Here is a 13,462-nt window from a genome sequence, read left to right as displayed (position 1 = left end):
GCAAACCTAGGTGTTAATTCCGATTCCCAAATGATTTGGCATGAGGAAGATGTCAACATAAACATTAAAGAGCTCCTTAGAAAGGATAGATATATGGGGAGGGAAGGACTGCATAATCATGACAGAGAATATGAATAATTTATACCTTGATGGAAAGGTAATTATTACCTAGAAAAGCGGTAGATCCCCAACCATTTCTTATAATATGCCACACACTTTGTGGGTCACCCAGTTCAAAATCTCGAGTAACTATAGGAAAGAAGTGTTGAGTTTGCAGAGGAACAAAGCTGACAATCCGAATTTGAAGATGGGAGGTGATTTGAGGAGGGAGGAGCCAGATAATATGTCAACATGGAAAGTGATGCCAAAAGTGTGGGCGAAGATGGAAAAAGGGTCCCTCATAAGCTTTATGGAGAAGCTAGTGGATTATGACAAAGGTAGGGTAAATCTCACCGTTTCCAAAATTTCTGAAAATTGCTGTAATGGATCCTTTAAAATCTATGGGGTTAAGTTCAAGTTGGACACGAGCCTCATAGCTACTATGACTGGCATGCCCCACACTGGGCTTAATTTTTTTAGAGACCTTAAAGTCTCCAACAACACGGTTAATCTGTTCCTGTGAAAGGAAAAAGAGAGGGATAGAATTGGCAAAGCCATAGGGGGTTTCTATGAAGCTGCTAATATCAAGAAAATTTGGGGCTGGGTTTTGAATGCTATAATGGAATATATCACGATTGAGGGCCGATTCTCTAGGGTCCACACCTACCACTTTGTTCTTTTAAACCATTTCAAACATGACAAAAAAGGTTTTCCTGCCCTACTACCTTTTGAGGTCCCTTTCCAGGTCCCTTAATAAACACAGTAAGAATCTCTCAAGTCTGGTTCTCCATTGTGGGCTTTTGCTACTCATTTATGAGCACTGAAAAAACCCTTGCCTGGCTAGAAAACAAGAGGTTATCTACCTCTTCGGGGAAGAGAAAGATGGAGGGAGGTGACAAGGAGAAGATGTCTTCTCGTAAAAAAAGAAAGAGTGTCCCTGGGATGGAAACAGAGGAAATTGAAAAAGAAGGCAGTGAAATGGAGACAGATGATTCCGATGGTGAAGATAGCTAGAAAGATGAGGAAGTGGGTATTGAGGAAGAAAGTGGTGATAATGAGTATGACAATGAAAGCCCTATCCATAGTTATTGACCTGACAAGGACAACAACCATCCTTTGGAGGATGTGGATTATAAGGATAAGGAGGAAATAGATGCGAATTTCAAGAGGGAAAGGAACAAGGAACCTGAGAAGGATATGAATAAGGATAGTTTAAGCGAGGACAAGGAAAGTACGGATAAAGGGTTATTCCTGGATTACCTTAAAAAACTCATTGAGGCAAGACTGGATTATGACAGATGGACCTATGAACTCTTGAAGAACCTGGAAAAAAGGGGAAAAATATAGATGAGAAGAGGGGGAATGACGACAAGGAGCAGATAAAATGGAAGCAGGATATGGAGGAAAAGGTTAAATCACTGGAAGAAGGGAGAGAGGCCACAAAAAATTTGTTGGGCATTATCCCGAATATCCTATCAGCTGTCACTAAAAACTTAGAGGATATTGCTAAGGTCTTTGATCATACCAGCTCTCCTAAACCAGTGGTGGAACTTGACATGGATGATGAGACTATCCAGATTAGCAGTGGTGAAGCTACTCCGGTTGGTGGTGCTGCTAAGAGGACCAAGGTGAGTGTCAAGAAAGTTGTAGCTACTTCTGCTAAGGATCTCCCAAATCTCAGGGATAACATCAAATATCTGCATGGGATTAGCAACACCCTAGCTAATGCCCTGAAAAAAATCAAATAGTTTCTCTTCTTGGGTCTGGCTGGTTTTGCTAGCTTTGTGGGGCTTTAATCGGTTTTCTATGGTTTTCTACTAGCTTTTCGTTGGCCTATTCCTTTTTGTCTCTTGTTTCTTTTTATGTTAAGCTCTGTTTGTAAAGAGTTTCGGGGCCCCTTCAAAACTTGTTTTTACCTTAATCAAAAACAAGTCATAAGCCATATATCGACCCTATATAAAAATCATACCTTTGTTGATATCCTATTTGTCACCTAATAGTTTGATATCCTATATAATTCCCCTAAAAAATAATTATAATATCATCTTATATCGGTCACCACAAAGAAAAAATATCAGATATCGCTATTTCGTAGGATGGTTATCCTGTTGTACTCATCAACTCATGAAACAATGACAAAGTATAATGTAGACTACACAGTTATCACAATTTTGCAAAACTCATATCTCACTATGCCAAGTGACCAGCAAAACAAAGATTAAGGTTATACAACGTATTGTGACATCACCACTTCGTAGAACCCAAGTTTCATTAAATTGAATACTTTGCAAAATAGTGATAAGATGAGTATCGCCATTTCACGAGTCCCACATCCTATCACATTGAACAAGTTGTGAAATACTAATGAGAGGATTCAAGCCTATATAATATCACCATATCACAAGGGATGATTTATAATGAAGAAAAGGCACAACAATATAGCGATCACCTAAGAACATAAAGTGTATCACTATTTCACTAAAGGAGGTTGATAAGGGGTCTAGGAGGATGTGATTTTGCGATAACCTAATGAACTCTCACTATATCACAAGATGGATGTAAGTAATGAAAAACCATGCTATGATGTACAACGATAATGGTCAAAATTGGTATACCATATCATAGGGAGTTAAAATAAAGGAAAAAGGAGGGTTGTGATATAGCGATAAATGTTATTGCTATTTCACAAAAATAAAACATGATTTATTACACAAGTTTGTGATACTGTGAAAACAATGAACCAAAAGGCAAGTTGAGTATGATGACAACAATGTCATAAATTAAATTTTGAAAAGGTTGGTAGAGTTGATAATGGAACAAATGAATTAAATCTAGAAAATACCTCAAAAGTCACCATTAATAATTGATTTTTAGCTCAAATTTTGCATTTCAAGTTGAATAATTGTGCAAAGTGAACTCTGCAATGATAAAGAACAAGCCATAATTGTGTGCAATGGTCACAAGTAAGTACTCAGTTACCTCTCCAGCTGCCAAATTTGTAAAAGGCATTTGGGTTTTTAGTAAAGAGCATAGGATAAATGCCTAGGAAAAAGGAAGAACCTAAGGAGGTTGAAAGTTCAAAAAGGGAAGAAGAGAAAAAACCTAGGATGCCCAACCCTACTAAAAGGCCTATGAAAAAATATTTGTTAGATGCACTACCTGGTTCGGCAGACACGGGAGCTAAAAATGTATTTAATGATAAGATGGAGGGTTACAAAGATGTCATATTTCCCATCTCAGGAAAGGATTTATTTTGGTATTTCTACAAAAACAAAGACGAGAAGATCCCACAGTATCAAACCCCTAGATTCTTGACATTACTAAATTAATTATCCCTAATGTTTTTTGTGGATTTTGATTTAATTTAGTTGTTGGTAGACCATTACCACCACCAAAACTATCAAAATGCCTAATAGGAATCCTCTGCTAATAATCACAAAATCAGCTATCATTGATTGTTTTATGTTGAACAAGAAATCCCTTACCAAGGTTGACCTTGAACAGTTTGAAATGGACTATAATAGGCTGGATAAAATGTTTAGGAAGGATGAGCTCTCATTTTATAGGAGGAGGGGTATAAATAACAAGCCCATAATGATTACAAGCAGTGAACCCTTCCCCAAGAATGATTTTCTTATGTACTTCCAAAGAACGTACTTTGCCTTGTGTCAAGTGTTAGAAGAAGATGCTAAAGAGAAAATGCCAGTATTGCTGATGTACATGGATATGAGAATACAAAACTCTGAAGTGAATCTTGAATTTGATTTTGTATCTGAATTAGAAAAGAAAATTCATGATCAATTGTTGGCATGGAAAAAAATGAAGAGTTGTGATTTCCACCATTATTCTTTGTTGTGTTATATGATCTTATTCCAAAATAAACATACTTTCACCCAATGGTTGAAATTGGGAATAGTAGATGAGAATGGAAATAGATTGCCAATACAGTTTCAATGTTACTTATGGGACAAGAGATGCAAGGATGTTTATTACAAGTTCTTTCGTGACTCCTTGGTCATTACTATTTTTGGTTCCCTTAATCTTCAAGTTAAAAGACTGTCACTGGATATAAGGAAGGTCTTGAGGCCACTAGCCTATGATCCTAAGAAGGGTCACACTCACAACTTTGCTAACTAGTTTTACATGGCAGAGCACACCATAACCAAGGTATACGGGTGCCCCCAAACTCCTCATTTGTTACCCTTGTTTGTGTCAGATAGACTTGGTTTTCTAGAGTTCATGTGGTAGATGTTGTGGATAGAAAAAGGAGTGATAAAGAGAAGGAATAAGGGGATATTCATTCCCCATTATGTTACATTTGCAAAAAAACTCATTGGATCTAATATGTTAAAAAAATTACAACATTATATAAAGACCAATTATTCATTGATGTCAAGGAGAGAGTCTGTGATCCTGAATATCACACCAGTTCATTTATTAAAATAGTTTCACATGAAGTATTGATAGAAGATATAAATAAGAATTGTATATCATTTGGAGAAATTATGCAAAGAAGAAAAAAATGGTATGTTATAATGAGAATAGAGGAAGGACCCTACTTTCATAGGATTTTTCAATGATGAAACAAATAAATCAAAGAGAATTGATTTGTGTCTAATAAAATTTGAAAGAATTTATGGTAAATCAACATGTAGTGGGTCTCCACCAAACAAGCCACAGTTCCACCAAGGAAACCCCATCGAGTAGTTATTCTTGATGTATCTGATGATGTGTTTACAGAGGAGGTTTCTCCTAATCCTCCCCCAACCAAAAGACAAAAGATAAATGATCCAGACCCCCTTGTACCTTATGAATAATTAGAGGGAGAGGGTGACATTGATGGTTTTGAGAGGAGATGAAACAACAAAACAATCACAGGTTGATCCACCAAGATTTCAAGAGGAAACCCATGGCTATGAAGCCCAGATGACAGAAGGAGCAGAGCCTATAAACATTGTTAATGAAAGAGTGGCCATGTCTATGAGATTCTTGGATGATGATGAATTTATCCATACTCCTGAATTTAAAGATTTTTGGTTAAAAATAAAAATGAAAGAATTTGAGGAAAGGAAACAAATTAACCTCATGGAAATGGATAAGTCCAAACATGAGGAGATTATTGCTCAAAGCTTCAGAGAAATAAAATTTGATGATGTTCATATTACTCTAGCAGATGCATGAGAAGCAGTTTTGAAAAGTAATATGTTAATTATCCCATGGTTAACCCTGAAATAAATGTTCCTACTAGATCAGGTGAGATAGCAAGAAGACCCCTTGATGGTGGCAGAGTTTGACTCTGAGGAAGGGGTGAGTGGCACAGGTTATAATCCAAAAACTGAGATACTAGTTGCTTGGGTTAATTCCAAGAGTACTGACAAATTAAGGCTATTAGACCTAGTAATATAAACTAAAGGAAAAAAAATCATCAAAATTATAAAGGATACCTCCCTATTAGAGGTGGATACCATGACAATGCATTATGCTATGTTTACTAAGGATGCAGTGAAGCACGTGTAGTAGGAGATTGAAAAGGAACATGTGGAAATGAACGATGAAATAAATAGGTTATGTAGTAAAAATGCTGCTTTGAAGGAAAAGGCAAAAGAGTAGCTTGGAAATTAGAGCAAAGCCCTGGTCTTACATAAGAATTCTCCTCTGAAGCCCATAGATAGCATTGAAGATAGCCAGGGATGAGATAAAGAGAAGAAGAAATATTAGAAATATATTCAGGATCTAAAATCAACCAATGAATAAGCTTTGCAGAGGTTTCCACAACAAGTCCTCAATGCCTTTGAACAAATTTTATCACACAGGGTAAATTTCATAATTCATAGATTGGAAGAAGTATAAAAAAGTTAAGAATCTTTGTTGAAGATGATGGAAGTGTTTACAAAAAATAAGCCTAAATTGGAAGTTCTATCAAAAATATGGCAGCCAACATATATTACTTTGGTTACTCTATGTAGAGTAACTCTAAGGGATCCTGATGCCCCTCCCTCAATAAAGGAAATTGAGAGGATAGTGCATGCAATTGTTAAGGAACTTAAATATGTTACCAGTGAGGAACACAAAATAAAATTCAAGATTGACTCTTTCCATACATGATTTTATCACTGAACCATACCATCTATTATCGATAAGGATAAGCACATAAGAGACTTTGAAAATTGGAGGATTGATTTATATCAAATGGTCCCAAGAATTATAGTGCTTGTGAAGCAAGAAAAGGATGTGAGTGTACAAGGTCTCAGTATTTTTTAGGATAGAATTATAATATTGGATGCAGGTTACTCAAAATTTGTCACATAAGTGAGGTCAATGACAGATAAAAGATAGAAGGATCACCTTGTATGTGGGAAAAATGGATTAATAAAACTAAATATGTGAAAATATGTAAAATACCAATCCACACACACACACAGGACTTCTTGATGCAAGCTATGGAGTAACGATGCGTTACTCAGCTTCCCAAGGAGGGTCCCATGGTTCTCTATCTCACAATGTCCCTCAAACCAATGTTTTGCTCTCAGATTACTGAGCAAAATGGTTTAGGGATGGCAAATATGAGAACGAGAGAGATTTTTAACTGATTTTAGTATGAGATGTGTTATAAGCTAGATGTGATGCTAAAATGCAATAATCTAGATGATAAGATAACGAGGTTAGTATGAATACTATCCTAGCATGATATATTCAATCTATGATTGAACTAAAATGATAAAGAAAATACCCTAGCATGCATATTTAGTCTAATTTATGATCTAAAAGAGAGGCTAAATGATGAGCATAAAATGATATGAAAGCTTGAAACAATTTGAGCATAAGTGTGATGCTTCAAATTTGAAAGATGATTGTTAAAAATGGAGGAATGAGAGCTCTATTTATAGCACAAACAGGGCAATGGATGGTCAGGATTGAAAGTTTCAATCAAGGGCCAAGTTTGAAAGTTGGGAATCCATGTGCATAATTGACACCAATGATATGGTGACAAATGTCAACACAGGATTGGGTTGAAAGAAGAGGTTGGAGGCATTAAAGGCCTGAGAAGACCTCATGGTTATCTAAAGGCTAAGGGTCAAGTCTAAGTTAGGTTTACCCAATGAATTAGGATCTAATCCAAAGATAAACCTTTGTGCAAATGATTAAGAGATAATCATGGTCAAAGTATTAATGACCTGATGAGACCCTTGGGTTGGGTAGAGGTTGAGTCAAAACAAATGTTTTAACCATTAATGGTTATTGGAGACTTTGGGGGTTTTGGTGGTTGAAGGTTGGAAGCCTTCAATGGTTTTCAAAGACTTTGGGGGTTTTGGTGGTTGAAGGTTGAAAACCTTCAATGGTTTTCAAAGACTTTGGGGGTTTTGGTGGTTGAAGGTTGAAAACCTTCAATGGTTATTCAAGACTTTGGGCCATTTGAGAAGTGACCTCCCTTTGCTTAGGGATGTGACAAAATTTAGAGGAGGGTTAGGTTAATTAGAAGTGTTTAGAAGATTCTAGAAGGGATTAGGAAGGGGTTTGGGATTTTGCAAGTGGATGGGGGATAATAGGTTTTAATTGAATTATTTGATTTTCATTCAATTTGGTTGTAATTAAATAAATTTGATTTATTCAATTTAGGATAACTATTTAATTAAATTTGAATTTAATTAAAAGTGGCTAGGGGGATTTAATTGAATAAAATGATTTATTCATTAAATGGGTATAGTGAATTTAATTTAAATAAATTGAGTAACTTATTTAATTAAATAGAAGAATGTGGATAATTTAATTAAATTGGATTTAATTAAATAGAGAAATGAACATAAAATATTCATTCAGGAATATGGTCATTTTTATACGTCTACATTTTGCCCCTCTTTGAAGTGACGTGTGTGCACATGTTAATTCAAAGAAAATGATGTGTTTTTGTATTTTATGATTAAATGCAATTTTTTTGTCGCTCTTTTGATTTGCCAGTCATGCCCCAGATTTGATGTGATCCCCCAGATTCGAGATTTGATGGTGATGATGCCCTAGATTCGATATTTGATGGTGATGCCCCAGATTCGATATTTGATGTGTGATGCCCCAGATTCGATATTTGTGTCGTGCTGTCATGATTTTATGTAGTTGTCCAATATGAGTGTCGGTATAACTTGTTTTGATGTGAGATATTTCAAGTTATGTATAGATTATCAAGCTGTTGTTTTGATCAGAAACTGATGTATTTGCGTTGTCTGTTTCAAGTTCAATGTGTATGAAAGCCTGAGCTGTTTTACAAGCCGATATGGGTTGGAAACTTGAGTTGTGTTACAAGCTGATATGGGTGGGAAACTTGAGTTGTTTTACAAGTTTGTGATTGTGGTACTTGAGTTGTTTTACAAGTTTTGATATGGTTTTTGAGAACTTGAGTTGTTTGACAAGTTGATATGAAATGATAGGTTTTTGAACTTTGATTGTAGATGAGCAGATTTGTTTCATGTTTTTGATGTAAGTTTTATTTTGATATCTTTGTGTTGATGTGGAAAACTGATATTGGATATGTTTTGTGATTTGATATGATAATGCCCCCTCGGGAGATCGTTCGTGCACACAAAGCATGAATGATCTCTCAAAAGAAGAAGAATGTTGTTTGAAAGATGGAAGAGTAGATAGTGATGGCATGCATGGGTTTGATAAGATTGATTAGATTGATTGGAATGAGAGCAAGTCTTGTTTTAGGTATGACACCTCCTGTATAAGACATGGATGATCGATCATCTGGGTTTAGGAATGATATCGCCTGTATAAGACATGGATGATTTAGCATCTAGTTGCAAGAATGATACTGCCTGTATAAGACATGATAGAAGATATTTTGGAAGAAGGATAGAAGATAGTTTGGAAGAATGATGAAGATAGTTTAGAAGAATGATAGAAGATAGTTTGGAAGAATGATAGAAGATAGTTTGGAAGAATGATGAAGATAGTTTCGAAGAATGATAGAAGATAGTTTGGAAGAATGATAGAGATATGAAAGTGAAGAAAGATTCCATGATGATGTGATAGATATGCATGCGAGGGATGCAATGATGAATGATGAATGATATTTTGAAAATGAGATGTATGATATGATATGCAACTAATTGTAAAATGATATGCAACTAATTGTAAAATGATATGCAACTAATTGTTTTTGGAGCATCTCTCGTTCTGTATTTGCCATCCGATAGAACCATTCATTTGCTTTCTTTGTAAATATCATCACTGAGCATTGATTTTTTTTAGGATATGTTGAAAATTTATACAAGCATAATGGTATAATTGAACCATAATGACCTGAGAAAAATTTACATGATATTTGATTTTGCAAGATAGCACAAGCGTCAAGGTATAATTGAACCAGGACAACCTGAGTGCATATTGCGTAAACATACAAGAGTTAACCTTTGTCCCATACAAATCTGAAATGTCCTCAGCGATATGCCACCGGATTTCTTCATAGGACAAATTTGCATGGTAAAAGACTTCACTCACAGATAGAAGACAAATAAAACATCACATTCCTTCCTTGCTTCTCTAGTCGTAAGACATCCTGGAGGTGCTCAGGAGATATGATAAGCAAAAATTAACAACCATAAGTAATCATGCATGCTATTGGAAATGTATTCTTGTCAATTAAAACATCTTGCAAAATAGATCTTTGTTCAGGTGAAATCAGTTCAAGTTCATGATGTTTAGCCTTCTCGCATTGTTGTTTGGCATTTGTTGGTTGTTTTGATCCTTGTTGTCTTACTACGTGTTTGGTCTGATGTTGAAAATCTTGAAGGCGAAATGCCCCAAGCGAGGTCAGGATTTTGCCCCTTGTTGTTGATACTACTTTGATATGGATATGTATATTGATCACCAAGCCATGGTGGGATATTATTTGGATAATTGTTTCAGATAAACCAAGGACAATGACTACACTAAGTATGTCCAAGATTGATAAGCATTTGTGAATTTCTGGTGATGTCTCAGATGGGTGGATATGATATGTACAATATGATTTGTCAAACATGTATTTCCATCAATTGATAAAGATAAGGCTAACTAGAACAAAATCCAGCAGTCATACTGATTGATGTCATTGTTATGATTTGGTTGATGATTGATGTATAAAAATTTATTTCTCTTGATGAATTTGGAAAAACGAAGTTGTTGTTTCTTCAACGTGATGTTACGATAGAGGTTCTTTCTTCTCAGAATAAGGGGATTAGTCATGCATGAGTGATCAATGGTTTCCTTTGATTGGTTTGGATTCAGTTGATTCTTGTTTTTGGAAATTTCAAATCTTACTCTATCAGAGTGAAGGTTTAGCTGTCCCTTCAGGATAAAGCGTGTCAAATGATATGGATAAAAGCCTCCCGATTTGGAAACTAGATTTGACAATTTGAAAATTTTAAACAAGTGTTTTTGAGATAAAAATCTGTAAGATGGTAAAGGATTTGATTGATACTGATGATGAAAATTTTCCGGATTATGATAGGAGAGACATCCTCTATTGCTCGATTCGTTTAGGATTCAGACAACTTTTGTTTTGGCATAAATTTAGCTCGAGAAATAGTTTTAATGGTTTGTTTGTCACTCTGCTTTGATGAAAAATGATGTTGATGGATGGATTGATTATCAAGACTTGATGATTGATAGGAATGTCTAGATTCAAAGAGTGAGTACCCCGTATAAGATCGATCTGTCTGGTTTCGAGTGTACCTATCCCTGTATAAGACATGTTTGATGTTGATGTTGATTTCAAGTAATGAATTGATTAACAAGACATGTGATAAGTTTGATTGTAGACGTTGAGAGTTTTCCTGTTGTTGATCTGATTTGATGGATGGTCCATGTGTACATGCTTTGATTTTTTTGATTTTTTATTATTTTTTTTATTTTTTTGATTTTGTTGATTTTTGGTTTTTGGATATTTTGATTTTTTTGAGTTTTTGGATATTTTGATTTTTTTTGAGTTTTTTGGATATTTTGATTTTTTTGAGTTTTTGGATATTTGACTCTTTTTGAGTTTTTGGATATTTTGATTTTTTTGAGTTTTTGGATTTTTTTGATTTTTTTGAGTTTTTTGATTTTTTTGATTTTTTTGAGTTTTTGGATTTTTTGATTTTTTTGGATTTTTGGATATTTTGATTTTTTTGGATTTTTGGATTAGAAGAAAGATGTATTTGGTTGCCCTAATGTATATCAAGACAAGGAATGGATGAATGGATGACTGAACCATTGAGGTGGAAATAGATTTGTTGTCCATAGTTTTGATCAAGATCAAGGATGAAAAAAAAGGATATGGATAGAGATAGGATATAGATAGCACTGGATGATGGAAGCAATGAATAGATAGGATAGATAGATATGAATTAGAGTGAAGCAAGATTGTAGAAAGAATTGGATGATAGAAGAAATGAATAGATAGGATAAGGGATGTGGATTAGAGTGAAGCAAGATTATAGATAATGATGATAGAAGATAAGGGATATGGATTAGAGTGAAGCAAGATTGTAGAAAGAATTGGATGATAGAAGAAATGAATAGATAGGATAAGGGATATGGATTAGAGTGAAGCAATATTATAGATAATGATGATAGAAGATAAGGGATATGGATTAGAGTGAAGCAAGATTGTAGAAAGAATTGGATGATAGAAGATAAGGGATATGGATTAGAGTGAAGCAAGATTGTAGAAATAATTGGATGATAGAAGAAATGAATAGATAGGATAAGGGATATGGATTAGAGGGTATGGATGAAGTGAAGAAAGATTATAGATAATGATGAAGTTAGATAGGGTAATGGATATTGGAGGAAAGATAATGGGAGATATGGTAGGAAGAATAGAGTGGATGAACTTTGCCCCCAAGCATAGAGGTTTCCATTTGCAAAAAGGTGATATGTAAGATTGTCACAGTATTTAGCATCATCTAAATAAGTGTTCTCGAACTTTTCAAAGATAGAGACCCAACCCACACTTAGAACCTCTGGAAATTTCAACTGAACATTTCTAGCAACTAGGAAGCAGACTCAAAAGGGAAGAAGAATCCCAAACTAGATCAAGGTACTTAGTCTTTGATTACCCATGTGTGTGCAAGTGGGTTCATTCTGACTCATATGATCATTGTAATCTTCAGAATCCAACATGGCTAGCTACATGAGTCACCTTGACTTCAAAATCATCCTGGATAGAGCCTCGCTGCCAGCGAGCGTCCATAGCCCCGACGAGGTTATCGCTGTAATCTCACAAATATTGCTCCATTGCCAGCCAGGCGTCCATAGCCCTGATGGAGTTACTTGCATGTTCCCATAGCCAATCATTTTGATATTGCTTTTCATTGCATTTTTCTGTTCTTGATATTCATTTTCTTGCTCATGCTTTTGATATTTCTTCTTTTTTTTTTTTTTTTTTTTTATTGCTCTTGCATTGGCTTGTAAGTGATGAAACTTACATGGGTGTGATAATTACAGTGGCGCTGAAGCAAGATTTTAGATTTTTCACTAGCCATGTCTTCAATTTAAGAGATCACAATGATTTTTAGAGCAATCTATTAAGTGTATGAGATATAGTAATCAAAAGATGTCGGTACCAAGATACGATAAGTGGTTCTTTTCTGGATTGAGTGTGTATCCCAACCAAGAGAAAATGTTAAAGAGGAACAACCTCCGATTCTGAAGCATTTCATGAATAAATATCTAGGAAAAGGACTAAACATGAGATTCGAGCATGGGCAAGTATGTGACAAAATGACACAAATGCCTATTTCACAGATGAAGGATGTATGTAAAGGATTGAATGATAGGGATGGAAGGATAGAAAAGAGGTGTTGGATAATAGATAGAATGTTTGAAGATTTGTGCATGGATAGAGGGAAATGTTTTCAGGATGAGTGTTGATACTTGAGAAGTGATGAAGAGATGGAGGAAAATTGAATTTTGGGACAGAAGGACCCAAAATAGATAGAGGAAATGATAGAAGAAGTTTTGGAAAGATGTTTAGATAGAGGATTGAAAGAATTTCAAAGATGTGCTCCTCATTGATCTTTCTTATGGATCATTTGAGGTGATGGATTTGTGGATGGAGGGAAGTAAGGACCCAAGATGGATGGAAGGGATGGAGAATTCGATTGTGGAATGAAAGGACCTAAGATAGATTTAAAGGATGAAGAGATTCCTTGATCTTGATCTTGACTTGGAGTCGGATCATTTGAGTTTGTGCTTTTCTTTTGATTTTGAATTAGAATAGTGGAGAATATGGAAGGCCATCTCAAAAGATGTTTTGTTGGATATGGAAATCTTCTTCACTTTATGATTTTTCCTTGTTTGAACTGACTTTTGAGTTTGATTGTTGGATACTTTGCAAGATATT

Source organism: Cryptomeria japonica, chromosome 2, assembly GCF_030272615.1.
Source record: "Cryptomeria japonica chromosome 2, Sugi_1.0, whole genome shotgun sequence".
Lineage (NCBI taxonomy): Eukaryota > Viridiplantae > Streptophyta > Pinopsida > Cupressales > Cupressaceae > Cryptomeria > Cryptomeria japonica.
This window is presented reverse-complemented; position numbering follows the sequence as displayed.